General features: G+C 40.3%; 1 pseudogene across 1 annotated transcript; it reads right to left on the bottom strand.

The window, feature by feature from the left end:
* Positions 1-11,817: 11,817 nt before the first annotated feature.
* Positions 11,818-24,086, bottom strand: LOC148042926 (guanylate-binding protein 7-like; annotated as a pseudogene). The gene is made up of 10 exons (XR_015698371.1): positions 23,903-24,086; positions 22,969-23,096; positions 22,331-22,440; positions 21,131-21,327; positions 19,940-20,182; positions 18,788-19,068; positions 17,522-17,734; positions 17,249-17,351; positions 15,037-15,230; positions 11,818-11,991 (listed from the first exon to the last, which is right to left on the bottom strand). The product of XR_015698371.1 is annotated as a guanylate-binding protein 7-like (transcript).

Here is a 24,086-nt window from a genome sequence, read left to right as displayed (position 1 = left end):
AGAAAATATTTCAATTAAAGCCAACAAACAGGTTGGCTTTAAACTTCCTGTAATTAAAATATCAAGCTGTATTCTCTGAAGTCAGCCATGTTCACTACTATACCTACATTTCTCTATTTGCCCCAAAGGATTTAAAAATATCTTGAAAATAAAGAGAATTTTTTTTTCTAGAATAAAGCTTAAACAAGTAAATAGGAAAAAAAGACATAAACACATACAATAGATTATGTAATGTCCATTACTTCACTTTGTAATTCTTCCGTATAAACCAATCTTCGCCATTCCATTAAATATGTGCCCACAACAGACTTTAATATTTGTATGTGTGTAAGTATGTATAAACATACATGTTCAAGCAGATATACCTCCTAATCAGTAAGAGCAATAAAGTTTATATTCATTAATCAAATTTATATAGCCACACATCTATCTCATCCAAGGCAACTCTTAGACATATTAGACAACTTCCACTCCAATCTTCTCTTTTGGATGCCCCCCTCGCCTGCTGCCAGGAGAGCCTCCCTGACACTGAGCCGGAGAGCCTCATTCTGATGCAGCCCCAGACAGGAACAGTGCATGAAGTTGTGACACTCCCAATGAAAGCACAGGACACCCACTTGGAGAGATCAATGGGATCTTCTAGTCCAGAAACCCAATGGTGACCTCATACTACTTGCAACCGGTAAGGTATTTACTTTACAAACAAGCAAATAAAAATAAAAATAAGAAAGGAGGTACTGATAACATCTTCAGAAATGTATCTTGATGTAGGACCAAATCCCTCCCTAAAATGAAAAGCCTACCAGTAAACACTACAGAAACCGCCGGAGTCAAACTTCCTCAAGAAAATGAAAAAAAAAAATGTTTGCCACGAAGGATGCCGGACAATTGGAAACCTTTGCCTCTTTAGTGAAGGGGGAAGCATCTGATTCCCCCTTCTTCCCTTCTTGATAGATTAGTGGAGCGTGAGAAGAACTTGCGTTTTAAAGTATCAATTCTTAAATCCTCCTTTATCGGAGAATCTTTGAATGCCCGGTTGCAAATAAAACCCCATCTTCAGAGGCGGACTGACTCTGGATACCTTCCTCCTGGCCCCAGAAAGTAAAAGCCACCAGGGCAGGGCGCCCCGCCTCTCCTGTCCTCACACGCCCCCTTGGGCAGTGCCCCGTCCGCTGGGCTGCACCGGAACGCAGGTGCCGGAGGCCCCCCCCCCCACGCCCGCTCACCCCTCTGCGGACCAGGTTCAAGTTAGGGGTGCGGCGGATTGAGGGGGGAGCAGGTCGAAAGCCGCCGCACAGAGGGGGCGGCGGTGGAAAGGCAGCCAACCAGCCTGCTACCGCCAGCCACCGCCAGCACCGCCGCTCTTCGCACCCTCTTCCCAGCCCCATAGTCCAACGGTCGCAGCAGAAGCAGCCCCAGGTCTCCGCTGCCGCTCCCCGCATTTTCTGGATGGGGTCTCGCAGGAAGGAATCCCCTCTCCAAGGGATCCCCCGAACATGGACTTGAAGAGCCATGCTCTTGAGCTTCCTGGGTGGAGCCTGCTGGTGGTGGCAGCAAAAAAACAGCTGCCTCCGAATTCCTGGCTATGTACCTGTTTAGAGGATCTTCCATCTGATGTCTTAACAGGTTTTCTTACCCTTCAGGCAAGAAGGAAAGAAGAAATTGTTTTGCTGGCAAATGCTCTTCGATTTTTGCAGCTTTTGTGCTTGCAGGGAGAGGGGGGCTAGCCCAAAGCAGAATGGCTGTCCGTGCTGGGAACTTCAAACTGCCTTGTGCAGAACAAAGTAGGTCTCCCCCACTCAGTTCAAAGTTTTGATTGATTTAATCTTATCATGAGTTGGATCCGTATTGCGTGGACAATAATTGTTTATCAAGATTTTAGCTTCTTTTCTTTTTCTTCTCTGAAAATCTATTTACTTAGAGGCTTTTAAAATGGTGCTGAGCAGGCTGATTTCTCCAGTAATAATGAATACTTTTTGTTAATTGTTACAAGAACTCAAAACTTCAAAGGAGCATGCTTATCATTTGTTTTACAATCGGCCAGCAGAAGCTTTTTAATTAGTTTCATTTTTACAAGACTTTCACTCCCTCATTAATCTTGCTTATCTGGAACTTAAATGGTGATGAATCTGATGAACTGTCTTGTTACAATGTTTACTCACTGAAAGTTTTGCCAAGCCTTAAATTTCAAAGTAAAAGGAGAAATTCAGCTTATTCACTTAAAGCTGCTTAAAGCTGCATATTCAGGCAACAGAGTTTTATTAATTGCAGGAAGATATATTTTGAAATGACTTCAAAATTAAATATTAATTTGAAGTCATCACCCTCTATTCCCAGGGGCACATCCCCAGTGCCCAGCACAAGGCTGCAGCCTCCGCTTCCTACGCCCCCTGCTGGGGATGTGTTAATGAAAGAATTTTTCCTGAGCAAACTAAGCGAGGCTCTTAATGCACAGACAATTAAAATGGAAGATAAGCTTAGAGATAATAGAGAGGTGATAAAGCAGGAGAGAAAAGAGGAAATATAAGAAATGAAAGAAGAAATCAAAAGTTAAATAAAAGGACTTAAACAGGAGTTGTATGAGAAAATCGACGCTAGGGTTGTTAAAATTAGAGATGAAATGCTGAGACTTGTAACTGTATTGACAGAACATGTTTCTGGAATGGAAGATACTCTAGAGGATCTTAATGATGCCAATACCAACTTGACATTGAAAACAGAGGTGGTGGAACAAAAAGTGGAAAATGCTGAAAAAGAAATTATTATGATACAGTATCGACAAATGGAGTTTGCATTAAGAGTAAGGGGGCTGTGTGAGGAGAAACAGGAGAACCTGAAACAGATCCTATCAGAAGCTTTTGACCGCCTGATGGGAAGACCAGGGACCAACCTTGACTGGCAAATTGACAACGCTTATCGCGTTAATTCTTGGCTGGCAAAGCAGAAGCAGCTCCCTCGAGACATCGTTATATATTTTACTACAAGAGAGCTTAGAAATATGGTACTACAAGTGTCTTATAACACTAAGCTTCAAATTGGCAGTCAAGACCTGATTGCTTTGAAAGAGATACCACCTCAAATGTTAAGAGCCAGGAGAGACTACGCTTTTTTGGTCGAAGAACTCAGAAATCGTCAGATACAGTATAGATGGGATGCACCATTTGGCATTATATTTACATTTCATAGGCAAAGATATCACCTCAACTCTGTATGGAAAGCCCGAGATTTTTATTATAATATATTGAAGGCCGGATACCCTGCACTATCTGGACCTGGAGAAAGACCACAAGAAGGACAGGATAGACAGCAAACTACACAACCACCAGACAAGATGGAGCATCTCTCTCTTCTAGAAGCGCATGGTGTCATGGAACAAAGACCTAGCCGCATGATTACTAGACAAATGGAGAAACAAGCTAAAAAGCAACAGTATCAACAATCACCGGCCATTGATCAAGGAACTACAATAACAAGTCTGGAAGCAGTGGGAGGAGCTAGGCCTAAGGTTAAACAGGCCATGCAGGAAGCTCTAAAAATGCTTCAGCCAACCAAAGATGACAACTAAGATTTTAACATGGAATGTCAATGGACTGAATTCTCCACAGAAGAGAAAGAAAATATTTCATTATCTCAAACAGTTTAAGAATGATGTAATTTGTTTGCAAGAAACTCATATCAAGTCAACTGATCAAAAATATTTGATTAACTCAAAACTTGGTCAACATTTTGTAGCTTCTACTATGGAAAAGAAGAATGGTATAGTTGTATACTTAAGAAAAGATATGAAAGCTGAATTAATAGAAGCAGATCCCTTCGGAAGATATATTGCTTTAGGCCTAATCGTAGAAGGGAAAAAGACATTACTTTTGGGAATTTATGCTCCCAATCAACAGCAAGATAGATTCTATAGAAATCTTCATGCTAAATTAGTACAGTGGGACTATAGTTCCTGTATACTATTGGGTGATTGGAATGGAGTGATAGACACTAAGAGAGATAAGAAGACTTCCCGCCTAAATACCAAGATGCGAGCAAAGTTACCCAAACCTTTCTTTGACATCATGGATGACTTTGAATTGAGAGATATTTGGCGAGAAAGAAATGCAGAGGAATATGACTTCACTTTCTTCTTGGACAGGCATCAATCCCTTTCAAGGATTGATTTTATACTAACCACTAATGATTTAATTTCTAGGGTCAAGAAGACAAAGATTGTGGCTAGGGTCCTTTCGGACCATAACCCAGTTTGGATGGAGTTGGGAAGGGTAGTGCAGGCAAGAAGGTCTTGGAGATTGAATGAAAACTTATTTAGATATGAAAAGTATATTAATGATTGTAAAAAATTACTATCTGAATATTTTGTTTTGAATATGAATAAGGGTACATCTATGGAATTCGTATGGGATGCAAGCAAAGCGTATATGAGAGGAGTGCTGATGAATATAAATAAAACACATAGAAATAAACAAGAGTTAAAATGAACAGAACTGGAAGAGGAAATTAAGAGAAAAGAGTTGGAGTTAACAATGAACCCAGGCGATACAAAGGTTAAGGAAGCTATTAACATATTAAAATCTCAATTTGACATGTTGATCTCTGACCAGGTAGCCACTAATTTATTATATGCAAAACACAATACTTTTTGTAATGCAAACAAACCTGGCAGATGGTTAGCTTATCAGATTAGAAAAAAAAGGAAAACTCGAAATATATCTAAACTGATTTACAGAGGGAAGGAGGTGTTTCAACAGGAAGAGATTCAAAAGGCCTTTCGGGAATTTTTTACAGAACTGTATAAAGGGGATAAAATTAATGGTTTAGATATAGACAAATATTTAGATAAAGAGAAAATACCTTCAGTTAGAGAAGAGCACAGGCAAAAATTGAATCAACCAATAACCTCGGGGGAAATCTTGCAGGTAATTAAGCAATTAAAGTCAGGGAAAGCACCAGGTACAGATGGCTTGACAGCGGTTTACTATAAAAACTTACAGTTAGAAATGGTAGAACCTCTTAGAGAATTATTTAATATGATTCAAATGGAAGGTAAAGTGCCTCCATCTTGGAAGACAGTGTTTATATCTTTGATACCCAAAGAAGATCAAGATATTACTCAACCCAAAAATTATAGACCTATTTCATTACTGAATGTAGATTACAAAATTTTTACTAAAATATTAGCAAATAGGTTAATGTTGGTTATTCAACAATTGATACACACGGACCAAACAGGTTTTATACAGGGGAGACAGATGAAAAGTAATGTCAGATTAATTATTAATGCATTAGAATATTTGGGAAAGAACAACCAGATCTCTGCTGCGTTTATATTTTTGGATGCTGAGAAGGCCTTTGATCAAGTTAACTGGCAATTTCTGTTGAAGATATTGCAAAAAATGCAGATAGGAGATAATTTTTTACAGTCAATTAAAGCAATATACCAACAGCAAACAGCACAAATCATAGTCAATGGAAGTTTAACAGACTCTTTTCAAATTGGAAAAGGTACAAGACAGGGCTGTCCTTTGTCCCCATTATTGTTTATTATAACTTTGGAAGTATTGTTGAATAAAATAAGATGAAAATAATGCAAGATGTACGTGAGAGAGGAGGTTTGAAACTACCTAATTTAAAACTATATTATGATGCAGTGGCATTATTTGTAATTAGTGATTGGACTCATTTAACCAATGATAGAATATTGAATATTGAGGGACACGATCTGGTATATGGTTGGCATGCTTACCTGTTATTCAACAAAAAATTGGATAAGAATTTTAAAAGTCATATTTTAAGAAATGCTTTACTGCGGGTCTGGAAAAAATACCAATATAAATTAAATGACAAGATACCCATGTGGGCAATTCCTAGACACGCAATTGAAAATATGAATATAGCACAAAAACAGGACAGAATTACACTCAGACAGCTTCTTACCTCGGAAAGGGGGGTATTACAATTAAAATCTTTAGAGGTATTAAAAGAGGAAAAGGTAGTTCAAACATGGTTCCAGTATGGGCAATTACAGGCTAGGTGGAAAATAGATCAAAAAATTGGTTTTACCCAAGTTGAGGATAATTTGTTTAAACAAATAAGAGATCAAAGCTTAATGCATATAAAGAGGATATATAATGTATTAATACAGATGGATTTGTAAACAGAATTAGTTAAAGATTGTATGATAAAATGGGCTCAAAATATTGAAGAACCAATAATGTTGGATACATGGGAAAGAATCTGGGTAAGAAATGTAAAATTTACACAAGCTCAAAATCTGAGAGAAAATTTTTACAAGATGTTCTATAGATGGCATTTAGATCCTAAAAAGTTGGCTTCTATGTATCCAAATGTACAGCCTAAATGTTGGAGGTGTGGTTCTCTCGATGCTACATATTATCATATATAGTGGATCTGCCAAAAGGTTAAGGCATTCTGGATAAAAATATGGTGGGTTATGCAAAATATCTTTAAAAGAAGGATAAAGTTTACTCCTCAGTTATTTTTACTAGATATATGTACTGACTTTACAGTGGTAGAGACTAACTTGATTCTGCACCTAATAATGGCAGCAAGACTGTTGATGGCGCAATACTGGAAGAAGGAAGACTTGCCTACAATCCAAGAATGGACATTGAAAGTTACAAACTTAGCCAAGATGGCTAAAATATCAGCATATCTTAAAGATAACTCAAATGAGAGCTATAAACGAGACTGGAAAAAATGGATTGACTATATACAAAATAAATACGGGACCAAGAAATTCCAGTTAGCCTATGGTTAAGATCAGAAATGATTTAAATTGTTTAAAGTTAGTTCAGCAAGAAGCAGCTAAGGTCAATGCAGAATGTCATTAATTTCTTTATTTCTTTTTTTTTTCAATAGATTTTAGACTGTGTTTGTTAAAAATCCATACCGTGTACGGGTTCTGGGAAGTCGGGGGGGGAGGGGGGCAGGGAGTGGAGGGAGGGAGGGGCACACACACAAAAAAAATTGTACTTTGATGTTTTAATGATTGACGAACGATGAAATATTTGTGTTTTAAAAGAAATAAAACCTTTTTTTAAAAAAGAGTCGTTCTCTTCAAAACAAGTCTGGGGAGGTCCTTTGCAGGCGGCCAGTTCTAGCCTCCTGCAAAGGACTTCCCCACGTTTGCTTTACAGAAATCTCTGGGCGGCAGATAGAAACTGCTGCATGGGGTTTTCTTGCCATGTGCGCGCCGCGCAGCCGCGCACCTTAGAGGGAACAGTGCCAGGCAAGTGAAGAAGCAGGCAGATCAAAGCCGCAAAACCTGCAATGCACCCTACACGGGGCTACCCTTCAGATGAGAAGCAAACCATCTTTGAGGAAAAAAACCAAGAAAGTCCAGTTGCCTTTTGAAAAAGCACCTTTGGGACATGCCTGCCAGTCGGGATGGATGGTCACTGCCATACTTTCCCACCTGCACGGCTTTCTGGAGGATACTTCATCCAACAGAATGAAGCATGCTACATGCAAATCTTCCAGACCCAACAATGTTGATAAGAAAGAAAAAAATTGGATAGTGGATGCGAGAGTACCTGGAGACAGCAGAATAGGAAAGAAAGCACTGGAGAAAATTACAAAATACCAAGACTTGTAAATAGAGATAGAACAACTGTGGTAAAAGAAAGCAATGATGTAACTAATAGCAATAGGTGCCAGGGGTGCAAACCCAAAACAACTGGAGCACCGTTTGAACCCCATCAGCACTGACACAATCCCCATCAGTCAATTGCAAATGGCAGTTTTACTGGGACCAGCTTACAGCCCAAGATGATACTTTTAACATAGTCAAACATGCACATCTGCTTATCCCAGATCCTTGAGGAATTGATAGGTGGAGGGCCAAACCCTATAAACATGACTTTTATAAAGCAGCAGCAGCCAAAACTCAAAGCCAAGTTGGTCAGCCACTCCGATTCCAGGAAAGCAACCAATTTCTCATAAACAAGGAGCAAACGCCACTCCCTCAAAGTTAATAATATATTTGTTGTTAGGTGCTTTATTTTTTTAAACATTTTCTCAAATGTATTTGATAATTTCTGTATTGCAAACATTATCTCTTATAAGCTGTTGTTGGAAATAAGCCATTGTTTCCAGCTGTTAAAACACTGCTGCTCTGACTTGGAAGACTTGTACAAGGTTACACCTAGGTTCACCATGAGATCTCTGGTTAAGGATATTCTTCAAGGGAACATTTGTATAAACAAATGGAGCTTTACTTCTTATCACTTTCTATAAACAGTAGTGAAAGTAAAAGTATTTTGTTTTCAATACACGTTTCCAGTCTTTGAGTAGCAGTGTTCTCTCTCCCTTTGTTGTTGCAATTCTCTTTGTTCTTTTTGTATCTTTTAATATTCCAAGTTTTTAAAAAGTGAAATTCTTACATGAAATAGAAAAGAAAGAGTAAAAGACACACATAGTGATGAATAAGGAGAAATTTAGTTCGTAGATTGTGAAAATAATAGTACATGTTCCCCAGGCAAGAAACGTTCCCACTAGAGATAGTAGCCACATAGGTCTCAACCAACTTTGCCAACACTGCATAGAGAAAAATAATGCAGATTGTTGGACAATCAGGCAGACATCTTCAGCCATCATTGTTCATTGTAGGCACAGACTCAATAATTTAAGGCATTGCGCCAATACGTGCTTGCCAAACCCTAGTGTAAACATGGCTTTTATAAATCAGCAAATTCCACTCTCTCAATATCAATATTTATTCATTATAAATATAATATCCCCCACCCAGCCTCCAAGAAATGAACCGCTACATTTTGGTGACCCCCACCCCCCAAATCTGGAGATTTCCCACCTCTGCTTAAAAGGAACAACTTGATTCAGAGTTATGGCCAGAAAACATAAATCTCTTGGGGGGGATCTGGGGCTGGATCATTATCTGAGCATGTTCTATCTCTTATCTATATTCTAAATGATTCTTGGGCAACCCAACCCAAGATGATTTGTGAGTTTATTGCAAATCTCTGGGACTTTGTCCTAATTATCTTTAGGAGAATAAAGAGGGGATCTTTAAAAAAAAAAAATCCATGCAGAAGCCTGAAAAAAGCCTGGCTTTCTTTGATAAATAACTGAATCACTTTTGAAATGAGCGTTTTCCTTCTACCCTGATCCATAATGCAGAGCAGGAATTTAAAAACTAAGGAAACCAACTAATGTGGACTTCACACTGTAGAAGGCACGGGCTGTAATATTTTAATATTGAACCCACTTCTGGGATGGTCACCCTCAATATGAAAACTTTATTGCTTGTTGCCACTTGCTTGCTAATGATCACGTTCCTTGGTTTTCCAAGTGTTTAAAGCTATGCCAATTGGGGCTCTCTTGTTTTCTGATTTAATTCCAAGAGGAAGCTCTTTGCCATGTACAGAATGAACAGGTTGAAGTTTCCTCCTTTGTGTGATAATTGGCTACATCACACCAGGGAACAACAAATCAGGCGTTTGACTGGGTCAGTTTATGGTTTAACCAACATGGACACTGTTTCTTTTTTAATAATCTTTTATTCGTTTATAGTATAGCATACAAAGAAAATACAAAAGTTAGGGAAAGGAAAAGGGAAGAAAAAAGTGGGGGAAAGCAAGGGGAAAAAGGAAAAAGGCATTGACTTCCTTTCCTACCGTAGAATAAGGAATTAACATCAAATCTCAACTTTTTATCTTTACATAATAGAATAAACTAGCTATTTCTATAACTACAAATCGATCTAATTGGCAAAACCCAAAATCAAAGTTTCATTTTTTCCCCCATCTCAAGCACAAAGTCCAGAAGCGGTTTCCAAGTAGACATAAAAGTATTTGTATTTTTTTCTTTGACCAAAACAGTCAGTTTAGCCATCTCTGCTAACTCCATCAACTTTTGCAGCCATTCATCCATTGTGAACTAGTGTAAATAGGCTTCTCACTCAACAGATGGAACAATAGGATTGTGATTAAAGAAAATGTTTAAAAATCGATGCCTGGGAAATTCTGGCATATCTTAAAGTTGCCAAGGTTGAAAAACACGGATCAATATTGTCAGGGAAAGTAAAATAAATTATGGGAAGGGCATTCTGATGTATAACCTAAGTTTGGTCTATGTTGAAAGAACTGGTCTACTAGCACTTAAGGCAGTGTTTTTCAACCATTGTGCCGCGGCACACTAGTGTGCCGTGACATAGTGTAAGGTGTGCCATGGGAAAAACACCTTATATATAGTCAATATAGGCACAGAGTTAAAAATTTTTAACATTTTCTAATGGTGGTGTGCCTCGTGATTTTTTTCATGAAAAAAGTGTGCCTTTGCACAAAAAAGGTTGAAAAACACTGACTTAAGGGATTGGCTTAATTTGGGCTTCCTGTCATATGTAAACCCCTCCAAACATGACTAAAAGCATGGAGATTAAAACAAAGAAGCAGGATAACAGAACAGTAGAGTTGGAAGGGACTTTGAAGGTCTTCTAGCCCAGCCTCCTGCCCAAGCAGGAAACCCTATACCAATTCAGACAAATGTTGTGCAACCTCTTCTTAAAACACTCTTCCAGTGTTGGAGCATTTACAACTTCTGGAGGCAAGTTGTTCCACTGATTAATTGTTCTAACTGTCAGCTATTGTCACCTTAGTTCTAGGTTGCTTCTCTCCTTCATTAGTTTCCATCCATTGTTTCTTGTCCTGCCTTCAGGTGCTTTGGAGAATAGTCAACCCCTCTTCTTTGTGGCAACCCCTGAGATATTGGAACACTGCTATCACGTCACTTCTACTCCAGTGGTGGGTTCCTACCTACCGTTTTGGACTGGTTTGGCCGAACCGGTAGTACTTTGGCGGCCTGGGTTGCTGGCACCAGTGACCAATTCTCCAGGAATGCCTACGGTGGTGCCATCTTGTTTTTCAGTTCTGCGCATGTTCAGAACAATTATAATTGCACTGCGCATGCATGCGCACATGCAGCATGGACATGAGCAAACCGGCAGTAGTGCCTGCCGGAACCCACTCCTGTTCTACTCCTTCTTTACGTTCAAGTAGACATATTGTCAGAGTTCCAAGTAATAGACCCGTACTAAGCAAAGCATTGTATTTTATTATGGATACAAAAACCCAAGCTATCTCTAATCCCTCCTTCCTAACCTGCAGCTCCAGTGTGACAGTGCACTGAAGCTCCAACATGGCTTCAGCCAGGCCAGCTTCAGAGTTGACACATACCCAATTCAAGGAGCTGTTCTTTGTATGTTTTAGCCTCCACTCCTCTGATCCTCTTTGTTGCTCTTCTCTGCACTCCCAACACCTTTTTTTACACTGTGGCGACCAAAACTGGATGCAATATTCCAAGTGTGGCCTTACCAGGGCATTATAAAGTGGTATTAACACATCACATGATCTTGATTTGATCAAGATCATAGGAGGAGATTAACATGAAGCCTGAATTCAATTTATGAAACCTTTCATGACGCTTTGAAATCAAATCTCAGGCTTCTTAAAGAAATCCTTAAGGTCCAAGAATGATTTTGCACACCATGAGTTTAAATCTACGTAATGAATCTAAAATAACTGTATCATGAGCGCAGCCAGGTCCTTTCTAGGAAGTAGAGGCACTTCCTGGGAGAGAAATTTCACTTGAAATAAAATTATCTGGATTAGAAAATCGATTTAGAAAATGCTATTTATTATCCTAATTATCTTGTTTTTCTTCTGCCAGACTACTTTGAGTTTCTCACTTCTTAAAAAAAAAAAAAACCTGACCCCTGAAAGGTTATACAACTCTTAAAGTGGGGACATCTTTTTTAAAAATCCATGCAGAAGTTCTGGATTAGAAAGGATTAAACCTTTTAAAAAGTGCTGTAGCACTCTCGATTGCCTTTATATGTGGGACAAAAGCATTGCTCCAACTTTGTGCTTCGATTTGGGTTTTGAGCTGCTGGATTTCCTTCCTCAGTTGCTTCTCCACCTCCAAGAAATCCTCTTTGAATAAAGCCTTCTGTTCCTGCAGGCAGAGCAAGCATCATTATTAGAGTGAAAGGAGACATGCAACTAGCTTTGCAGACCAGGTTCAACAATAGACTTGGCCATTTTAACCCCTCCTTCCTGGGCCACATCCAGTCCTTTAGAGGCCCGTGTGAGGTCAATGGAAATTAGGCATCAAATGAAAATAAATACACAATCCTGAACTTTGTAGGTACAGACACATCTCTTCCAAGGTCTTTGCTGCTCCTCTTCCACGTGCTCATCCGTTATGGCAGGGGTGTCAAACACAAGGCCCGCAGGCTGGATTTGGCCTGCGATGTGGTCAGATTTGGCACATGGGGCTGTCCTGGAAAATGCAGCCAACCCGCGTCCCTTCGGCCTGATCTACCCAATGCAATGTCAAGATGGCCACACCTACCCAGTCGGCCACGCCCAGTGAGTGGTGCCAAACTGGCCATGTCCACCCAGTGAGCCATACCCACCCAGCCCCCAGAGGTCAACCACAGCTCTGATGCGGCCATCAATATGACACTGAGTTTGACACCCCTGCATTACAGCATGTTTCTTGATTGCTGTGTTTTTTTAATTGTTGATGGTTGGTCCCTAAAAGGCAGAAGCTATTCACCGCTTCAATATCTTCACCGTCAATGCAATTAGTCTTTGACTTACGATCATAATTGAGCTCAACATTTCCTTGACTTTCTGTTCCTTGATTTTCTTTACTACTAGTGTAACTCTGTAAGTGCTATGAACTGTTGTGACTAGTTTTGTTCTTCCTTGCTGTTTCACAGCACATCTCCCTGAGCACTAGAAAGCTTTCGGATGCTCCCTCTTCCACTGATGGTACAATTTCCTTTTTTAATAAGGTCCCACTGACTTTAAAATGTACCCCATGCAAATAAATATATTCCAATGTTATCAAAACGACATGAAGTGAAGAGAATGTGACAAAAATAAAGAAAGAAGCACTTGTGGTATACAAACTTGTTCTAAATCCATTGCTTTTCTCTTTTGAAAGTCTGCATATTTGTTAATACACGTCTGCCTAATTCCAACAAACCATTGCTGAGATAATAGTGCTACCTTGAATTTCTTTTGGATCATCCTCTCATACTCTTTCTTCATCTGTTTCCTAGCTAGAGAGAAATTCCACGAAGATGGACTCCAGCACTAGTCCAAAAGCTTAGAAGACAAAACCTCTGGTCCTGGTGATCAACTCAGATTGCATCCTGCAGCATTATCCTGGGACACATGTATTCGCCTTAATTTGTGGAAGAGATGCGTAAGGTACGCTTGTCCTAAATCTTAATTGCTTTTCAGTTTTGGAAGTCTGCATGTTTGTTAACACCCTACACACCAGGGGTGGGTTTCAAAAATTGTTCAAACCTACTCTGTGGGCGTGGCCTCCTTTGTGGGAGTGGCTTGCTGCCCATGTGACCGGATGGGAGTGGCTTGCCACCCATGTGTCCGGATGGGAGTGGCCTGCCACCCATGTGGCCAAGACGATGTTATTACTAGATATTACTAATTACTAGATATTATTAATATTACTAGATCATTATTAATGCATAGATAACTGTGGGACATTACACACCCACCCACACCCACAAACTATGACAGTGCTAGGAAAACACCAAAAAAATAAAAATCCCCCCCCCAAAAAAGACTGCCAATGAAACCAGTTTTTTTTCCTAAGCCTAAGAACAGGAAAGACAAAGTCACTGGAATAAAAACCATCAAGGCAATGTGGAAAATTATAAAGGACAGGCACTCACAGAACCATCAACCACCTCAGAATTACCTAAACGAGGGTGAAACACACTGCCTTGCAACAAACCTGGCCTGCCCATAGAAAAGCAGCCACTTTGAGACACATAAACCTGGTCTAAACACTTAAAAGCAACATATTGCATCACAAATAAAACATTTGCAAAAAGGAATAACATTTCTTGTAATAAACATTCTATAAACAATAAATAAATAAAAATTCCCTAAACTAATTAAAAACCACCACGTTCAGAGAACACCAAAGGACCCCACAGTCCTCTCCCTCCTTATCTTTTTCTTTTTTGTCCTAACTTTCTCCTCCCCCCCCAACCCCACTCCCTTCTAGCACTGATGATGTTACCAAAGAGGAGCTCTCACAGGGCGAAGAGCTTCCTGCTACAGGCACAATCTATCTGCAGCAGTAAATGACTGCAAGCAATAGCAATAGCAATAGCAGTAGACTTATATACCGCTTCATAGGCCTTTCAGGCCTCTCTAAGCGGTTTACAGAGAGTCAGCATATTGCCCCCAACAATCTGGGTCCTCATTTTACCCACCTCGGAAGGATGGAAGGCTGAGTCAACCCTGAGCCGGTGAGATTTGAACCGCTGACCTGCTGATCTAGCAGTAGCCTGCAGTGCTGCTTTTAACCACTGCGCCACCTTGGCTCGCAGCTGACAGTTGCGTTTGGGAGCGGAGGTGGTGGCAGCAGAAGTGGGCACAGACGGGATGTCCCCGCTTGCTGAGTAGAACGAGGTGGCGGGGATGCGTTGTTTCAGGGTGCCCCAAGCGCTGGCTCCTCTGAGTGTAGCCCATTCCCCCTCCCAAGAAGACCGTTTTCTTTTTAAAAACGCCTCTGCAGACGATCTTGAAAACCTGTGAGGAATTCCCCCACCCCATTCCTGATTGCCTGTAGCCTTGGAAGCTTCCGAAACTTAACAGTAAAAGCAATTAAGAACTTATCTCGCTAGTGAGATTTTCTTTATTGTGCAAACGCTTGCTTTAAGGCTGCAGGCACCCAGGGAGGGGGGCAGGGGGAATCTGCCTATCTGTCCCCTTCCAAAGCAACCTTGCAGGATTTCAAGATCATCCGGAGAGGCGTTTTTTTAAAATAAAAACCCCGCAGGCACCCAGCGACAGGGGCTAGGAGCTAGGAACCCGGAAGTTAATTACTTCCGGGTTCACTGATGAACAGGTTCGCAAGAACCGGTGCGAACCGGGAGGAACCCACCCCTGCTACACACACACACACACACACACCAAAAACAGCAAACCCTTGCTGAGATTATAGTGTTACCCTGAGTTTGCTTTAGATCATCTTCTCATACTCTTTCTTCATCTTTTTCATTTCTTCCTCCATCTTCTCCATTAGCTTCTGAAGGTTCATTTCATAACTCCGTTTCTGATCCTCCATTATCTGTTGGAGCATTTTTATTTCCTGCCTCAGGACCTCATCCTCTAGTTCTTTGGCTTTGGCCTTCATTTTTCCCTCTAAACCAAGAAGAAAAAAAGGACAAACATCTGCAGGTGGTGGGCAAGGTGGCTCGATTTGGTAGAATGCAAATACTTTGATAAGTGAATAGATTTGGCATACAGGCAGTCCTGGCTCAACTGTGGTAATTGGAACTGGAATAAGCCACAACGTCATGTGACTGGGATACTTATAGACACCAGTTCTGGCATCACATCATCAGCTACTTTAGTTATACAATACAATACAATACCAGAGTTGGAAAGGACCTTGGAGGTCTTCTAGTCCAACCCCCTGCCTAGGCAGGAAACCCTATACCGTTCCAGACAAATGGCTATCCAACATCTTCTTAAAGACTTCCAGTGTTGGGGCATTCACAACTTCTGGAGGCAACTTCTGTTCCACTTATTAATTGTTCTAACTGTCAGGAAATTTCTCCTCAGTTCTAAGTTGCTTCTCTCCTTGATTAGTTTCCACTCATTGCTTCTTGTTCTACCCTCAGGTGCCTTGGAAAATAGTTTGATTCCCTCTTCTTTTTGGCAGCCCCTGAGATATTGGAACACTGCTATCATGTCTCCCCTAGTCCTTCTTTCTATTAAACTAGACATACCCAGTTCCTGCAACCGTTCTTCATATGTTTTAATCTCCAGTCCCCTAAATCATCTTTGTTGCTCTTCTCTGAACTCTTTCTAGAGTCTCCACATTTTTCTACATCGTGGTGACCAAAACTGAATGCAGTATTCTATGTGTGGCCTTACCAAGGCATTATAAAGTGGTATTAACACTTCACGTGATCTTGGTTCTATCTCTCTGTTTATGCAGCCTAGAACTGTGTTGGCTTTTTTGGCAGCTCCTGCAAACTGCTGGCTCAATTTGGGATGAACACCCTTTGACTCCAAGAACCAGGAAGACTACTCTGGTGACCCACAGGAGACAGATAAACTTCCAAGGGCTTCAACGACCCTCTGAAAGGATGCAGAACTGTAGTGACTAGTTTTGTTCTTCCTTGTTGCTTTATAGCACATCCCCCTGAATCTACAAGGAATATAAATCCTTCCATTCCCCATAATTCTTCCAGAGCTGAAAATGTTTCTTGGATGAAAAGCAAAACATCTTCAAAAGAAAAAAACAAAAAAATCCAGTTGCCTCCTGAAAAAAGCACCTTTGGGAAAAACCATGACTTGGATGTCTGAGAATCTCATTAGGTATGATGTCACATAATCCCCACTTGAAACTTCCTGCTGGCTTCCCCATTGACTTTGCTTGTTGGAAGCCAGCATTGAAGATCACAGATGGTGATCACCACACCACATGACCTTTTCTGACATGGTTGTTGAGTGAATCATCCCAGTTGTTAAGTGAACCCAGCTTCTCCTTTTGACTTTGTTTGTTGGAAGCCAGTTGGGATGGTCACAAATTGAGATAGCACTAGCACTTAGACTTATATACTGCTTTACAGTGCTTTACAGCCCTCTTTAAGTGGCTTACAGAATCAGCCTATTGCCCCCAACAATTCCTCATTTTACCCAGCTTGGAAGGATGGAAGGCTGAGTTAACCTTGAGCCTGGTGAGCTTTGAACTGCCAAATTGCAGGCAGCCAGCAGTCAGCAGAAGCAACCTGCAGTACTGCACTCTAACCACTGCGCCATCATGGCTCATGACAACTCAGGTTGATGCAACAGTCATAAATACATGCCAGGTGCCAAGCCTCCAAATTTTGATCACATGACTGTGAAAATGCTAAGACAGTCTTAAGTGAGAGGAACAACAGTTGCAAATCACCTTTTTTCAGTGTTGTTGTAACTTTGAATTATCTCTAAATAATGGTTGTAAATTGAGAACTACCTGAGAATATGAGTACATATGCAGATATTATTGAATAATACGGCAGAAAAAGAAAACCTCTCTATTACCAAGTTAAATGGAGAGGAAAGCCTTTTACCGATGAGTGATGGGTTTAAGGATAAATAGGTCTTTTCCCACCTTCAAAGCAGAACCAACATCCCACCATCATCCGACAGCTTGTTCACACATTTACCTTCTATTTCCTTATCTTTCTCTTGAAGGCTCACGTCACTTTGAAGGATGGTTTTGCTGATGTTTTCCTTGCTCTGGAGGAATTCTTTCAGGATTTTCCCTGCCTGATTGAAGGGGGGAAAGAGAATAATCTGGAGCGGTATAGAATGAAAAAGAAGTTTTGCCAAAGTAAACCAATCCAAAGTAAACCAACAATCTCCCCAGAGGATGGCATGGCTCTCAAAATGAGAGCGACAAAATGAGTATTAATTTGGCAACGCTCATCATTTTGTACCATTATTCCTTTCTTAGGTGTCTCCAAGAATTCTTTCTCCACTTTTCTGAGGTCATTTACAAATTCCTGGTGGCCGCCAGATCGGGAGTAGCTTCCGTTCTTGATGTTCTGCTCCAGGTTCTCAGAGAGTGAGCTCAATAAAGCTGAACAGATTTCAGAAGATTCCCGCTCATTTTTCCTGCAGTACTCTTCCTTTTTGCTATTCACAGTTTTCTGTTAGGAATAAAACAATACAAAGCAAGAGCTGAGACTTGACAAAGAAATCCACGTTTGTACATTGTATAAATTTGGGTGATGTCCCGTGATTAAACAGAGATTCATCACCATTTGAAATGACTCTTGCTCTTCCTTCAATTTAACTAGAGCAGTGTTTCTCAACCTTGGGGGCTTTAAGATGTGTGGACTTCAACTCCCAGAATTGCCCAGCCAGAAATCTGAGAATTGAAGTCCATACTTCTTAAAGCCCCAAGATTGAGAAACACTGAACAAAAGGATATTTAAACCTTAGACCAGGAACATAATTTTCCATAAAAGCTTGGTGGTGACATTGTTTTCCACTATGTCAATATTACTGGTTGTTCCTAACCGCATCCATCTATTATCTTTCTGGGCAATCAGGAATGTTTCTAAACAAAATATCTGGGGGCAGCCATCCTCCATTTGATGCTCTGTATTCATATAAATAGAGAAACTACTGGAGGCCAACCATTAGGAGCCATGGCCTTAAATATTGTCTATGTATCCATTCTTATACAGAATATATGGAGGCCAGATACCAGATCCCACAGACCCATAAGCCTTAAATACTGTCTATGAATAGGGGACCTATGGAAAGCTACAAGAACCAACACGGAATGGTTGGATCTGGCACCTGGATCTGGAGAAAGTTGAGCAGGATGGAAATCTTGAATAAACTTCACACGGATCCAGCAAGAACCAGAGACACTCTGGACAAATGAGGCTATTTTACCCCATCCTTCTTGGCCTTTGCATTTTGCGATTGTGGTGACATGCAGACAGCCTCACAGATGTTTACCTGCCTTTCGTGTCCTCATCAGTACATATTTGAGGACCTCATGGCAGTGTGACAAAACACAATTAATGTTGCTAGTTTCTGGGCAAGATCTATTTAATTTGCACATATTTTATTCTTATATCCTATTTTTTAATTTATATGTGGTATAGTAAGCCTTATTTTAATTGTGGTGCTTCTGACACAAATAAACAAATATCCTCTATGAAGGTTGCTGTCTTATTATTACCTACCATGAATTCACCCTGGAATTGATATTTATCATCTGTAAATGCACGAGCCATGAACTTCTTGAGGGCTTGTTCCTCACAATTTTTGTGTACATCCAGGAGTTCCTGGAGAGTCTCAGTGGGTAGCTCCATGCTTTGCTCCATCAGTTGCGCATAGCAAGCAACAGCTTCCTGCACAGCTGCCCTGTTCTCAATCTCCGCCAAGGCCAAGACTTCATTCTCCAGGCAGGGAACGTTCCCACTGGAGATAGTATCCACATAGGCCTTGACTAGCTTTGCCAACACTGCATGGATAAAAATAGTACAGATTGTTGGACAATCAGCCAGACATCTTCAACCATCATTGCTCATTGTGGAGCAGACTCAAGAATTTAAGGCATTGTGCCATAACATGCTTGCCAATCATCTATGGAGCTTCTTAGTCATCCAGGTCATGGTTGTCCCAAAGGAGCTTTTTCTAAATGCAACTGGACTTTCTTGGTCTATCCTTGAAGATGTTTCTCTTCTTATTCAAGAAGCTTCTTCAGTTCACTGAACTGAACTGAATTGAAGAAACTTCTTGGATGAGGGTCAAAATGTCAAAGAAAAACCAAGAAAGTCCAGTTGCCTTTTGAAAAAGTCCTGTTAGGACACACATGCCAGAAAGGATGGATGGGTCACTGCCCTATTTTCCCACCTGCATGGCTTTCTGGAGGACACTTCATTCAGTAGAATGAGGCATAATGAGCAAAGATCTTCTAGACTTAACAATAGCTGGTAAGAAAAAAAAGTCTGAATAGCGGAAATGAGAGAACATGGAGACAGCCGAATAGAAAAGAAAGGACTGGATAAGAGACTTGCAAATAGAAAGACTGGGGCATAAGAAAGGGGAGATGGAACCAATAGTAATAGGTGTCTGGGATGCAAACTCAAAATGACTGGAGCATCACTTCAACACTATCAGCATTGACAAAATCCCCATCAGTCAATTGCAAATGGCAGTTTTATTCAGATCAGAGTATAACCCAAGATGATACCTTTAACGTCATCAAACGTGCACATCTGCCTATCCCAGATCCTTGAGGACTTGATAGGTGGACAAAAGTGCCAAATCCACGTAAACATCTGGCTCAGTATGCAACCAAGCATAATTGTAATAGAGCTAGAAGGACTCACAGTTGCCAGTGACAATATGCCCTCCTGGAAGAGTCTTTTCTTGAGATGTTTCATAGATATAATGGCAGAATTTCTTTGCTTGTTCCACAAAACCTTTGTGCAGCTGATCATCCGACATCTGTCCCACATTGCATAAGTTCTCAGGTGTAGTAGGGCAATAAAAGGTGAAGCATTTCCGGGTGGGGAAGAACAGTCGGATGCATTTCCGTGGCAGATTGAATCCTTGCTCCTTCTTGCTGTCACCTAGAAAGCAACATGTCGATCTTGCAAATAAATCTGAATTGCATCTGCCAGTGGGCATTTCACTGGGGAAAGTCCCCATCCATATTAATTAGCACTATTTAATTGTTATCCTTACCAAGTACAAGTATCTCCTCTTACTTTGCTCACCCTTCTTCTCTTATAGAGGCCACAGATCTATAATGTGAGTTTTTCTTGTTTCCAAATCAAGGATTTTGGATAATCTCTATTTAACATGCTGCACTGTGATTTGCTCAGAAGGACTTTGTGGAAAAGCAATGCACAAATTAAGGGTGATTTAATCTTTCAAAGTGTCAACTCAGCCAACAAAGTATATGCAAGTTGCAACCTGAAATTCCATGCAGTGCTTTCTGAAATCCCAACCTGATTGATATTAATCGAGAAAACAGAGCATTGAAGAAATAATACCATTGCTTGTTTTCCAACAAATAATGTGGTCAGGGAACACTGAGGAAGACAATTCAGTTTTTATTTCAGTGCCATGACTACTGACCTTGAAATGGATTTCCTAAGGAAAACAGATTCCTACTGGATATTTTGTTTATTTAGGGTTTTTTAATTCAATTATTCTTATTATATCTGCTGATTTTATTTTGTTCTTATTTTAAAATGCCCTGTAATCAGGTAAAATGGCAGCATCTCAGTCATTCCAACAGAGAATTCTTAATATAATTGCTTTCTATTATCAGGATGTCTAGTAATTGCCCCAAGATACCCAGGTGATTTTCATGCCTGAGGCATTGGTGCAACCTACAATTTCCTGATTTCTAGTCTGGTTCCTTCATTCTAGACCAAAAAGCCTTTGGTGACTCTTTTGCTTCTTGAGGTCTATTCTGAAACTCCCTAAAGAAGGAAAATTTAGGCCCAATGTCTCCTATTCCATTCCTCCTATGACCACATAGATCTTCACACCGAATTCGTCATCCATACCTTTTTTTAATTTCAGAGCATTTTCAAGATATTCATCCTCTGTGATGGGTTTCCCATCCCGTTGCAGCTGCAGTGTGAAATCTCGCACAGCCCAGACAAAGGTTGGGAAGAAGCCAACAAATCCAGAAGTGTCATCTGTATCTCCAGGAGTGGAGGAAGACTTGGCCTTGATATGTTTAGACAGCTCCGTCACAAAACTGTTGACCCCATTTAGGAATCAAACAATATACTTGTACAGTGAATAAAGAGGATGGTCTTGAAGGATGGAGAGAAGAAGCGTCAAATAAATGAAACTTTGATCAGGCGAAAAAGTAGATTGCAAAAACGCCTGAGGTAGACCCCATCTATAACTGTAGCTATTCTAATAAAAGTAACTTTAGGTCTGCATGGTGTCTGATTCCTTCTCTGGTCAACCTGATAGTGCTGACATCAATAGAAAACATTTCTGTGAAAAGCCCAGTTCCTTCCCTACCACAGAGCCAGACATGGTCAATCGAATAAGGAGAAGCACATGGGTTGGTTGGTTCCTAAATAATACTTACTGTATTTGAAATGAGTTTCTGTATTTATATTTATTTGCCAAAATTCTTTTCTTAGTATTTGCTTTTCCGTATTAATTCTGCTCATTATGCAGCACAACACCCTAAAAAACTAGTTTCTCTTCAATCATTATTTATTAAAATGTAATTAACACACAACTAAGGTTACCCATAGATTTCTCCCTTTTCTCTACTGTTAAGGATACCAAGTGCCATACATATCAGTGTTACTGAAAGATTTCTGAAAGAATCCAAAAGTGCTAGATTAATCTGAGTTGCAATGAGAAGGTTGGGATAGATTGACAAGAGCAGACACCATTTTAAACATCTTGAGTTGTTTAAAACAAAACAAAATGTTCTTCCTTTTTTGTCTCTTTCTTTTTCTTATTCTATATTTATTTTTCTTAATTTTTATCTCATTTCTTGAAACCTTTAATAAAACTTATACCCCAAATAAAACAAAACAAAATTCTAATAATAGACTTCACTTGTTTCTTGCCTCAATCCATTTCTGTGTCTGCACAATACCCCAAAATGTAAGCCAGTCAACATTCAATCTAATCAAGCTTAGCACGTGGGAAATTGCAGTGGGTGAGTTTTGAAATTATGTAGGCAAGGATGTTCCTGAAGGCCATAACAGAGCTATCCTTGCAAAGGATACTGAAGCTTGTCCAGGGCAGTCTGATCAATGGTCCCCACACTGTTGTAGACCAGGGTGCTGCTCAACAACACGGCTAAAGAGAAGATCCAGGTATCATTTTCAGGACTGCCCTAAAGAGGAAAAAGACTAGGTTATGATCTGTTCCTGATTTCTGCTGAGTATGTGTATCTATGTCTATTAGAAGGCAACATTTTATAAGAATAAGATACCATTCATTCACCAGCTCAGTATACATTCACTGAGTCCTTCATCTATTCAGACAATCGCAGGGTGCTGGGAGTTGTAGTTTAGGAAACTTTGAGGCCATGCATTGTAGGAGTTTCAAAGGACAGTTGCAGGGTGTTACATAAAAGCAAGTCTCCCCCATTTATTTCGCTTGTCAAAAGATGGCTAGGAAGATGGTAAATGTCCCTGGGACTCTACAACTATCCTATATACATGCTAATTGCCAAGCTCCTAAATTTTTATCACGTGACCATGCTGATGCTGTGATGGTTGTAAATGCAACACTTTTTTTCAGTGCTGCTGTAACTTCAAATAGTCACTAAATGAATAGTTGTCAGTCAAGGACTACCTGAAAACAGATGTTTCATCAGTGTGATATTTTATACAAAGAAATAGGCAAATAAAAAAATCACCTTTTCCACGTCACCCAACCCTTCAGTATCCAGCATGATAAGGGTTTGGTTAGGCCTGTCCGGATGGGGAACGCACCACATCCAGATTCCATTCGTTTTTGCTTCCACTGTGGCGCCCAAAGAGAAACCTACAAACGGGAAAATGTGTTATGGTTTAGATCCCAATCGGTCATCTTGTAATATGTGAGCTACGGTTAATAATTAGACACAGATTCTTACCACCAGTTTTTCTGGTTGTTTACTGAATTTACCCCTTGAAACAAGAAGTTATGCTTGGTGCAGTTTCCAGATGAAAATGCTCATCAAATATACTTCATTTTGCAATATATGAAAAAGCACAAGAACCCTCAAAAGATAAGGGGCCTATATTTCTGAGAAACTAGAAAACATCATAAGACGACATAAATATGTATTGATTAAAAAACAATTAAAACATTATGTAATGGTACGTGTGAAAGTCCTTGGGAGATGGACAAAGAGATGCTGCCTAGCCCTAGACAACGATCAGATAAGAAACAGTACAGGCTGCCGACTAATACTGGGAGGACAAGAGGCTCAGAAGGGACCCTCCCTAGTTTCTCCAGTGGTAAAGATGGGTGAAGAATTGCACTTTGAGACATGCAACATTTGTCAAGGCAGCTTCACAAGAAAGTAAAAATAGCTCATTTGGTCATGTTTCCTGGCTGGTTTTCCCCACAAGGCTGACATTTTATAATTTTACGATAATAAAGCTTATGATAAAATTCTGCATGATCACATCAGCCTAAATGGTCCATTCATAGTCATTGGACCACAAGGGGCATTTAGGAAAATGATAGTCCTGGACTCCATACCTGGCCATCAGAGCAGAAAACCCAGGATTTGGGGATGTTCCTTTTCCCACAAAGGTTTTGCCCTTGTCCATATTGCCCTGGCTCATCTCAGTCCTTCTCACCTGAATTTTTGCCAGCCAACCTGTTCATCAGGTAGGACTTGCCCGTGTAATACGGTCCCACAATGGACACCACCACTACTGGATTCTGGATTTCCGAGAGCAACTGAAGGGCCTCCAGAGAAACATGGAGGCGATTTCTTCTGTTCTCAACCAGGCACACCGGAGCCTCCATCCTGGCTTTGGA

The sequence above is a fragment of the Thamnophis sirtalis genome, unplaced genomic scaffold, assembly GCF_051295495.1.
Source record: "Thamnophis sirtalis isolate CommonGarterSnake01/CBP01778 unplaced genomic scaffold, rThaSir2_p1.2 scaffold_13, whole genome shotgun sequence".
In the NCBI taxonomy this organism is placed as follows: domain Eukaryota; kingdom Metazoa; phylum Chordata; class Lepidosauria; order Squamata; family Natricidae; genus Thamnophis; species Thamnophis sirtalis.
Note: the sequence above shows the minus strand (reverse complement) of the source record. Positions and strands in the feature narration are given on the sequence as shown.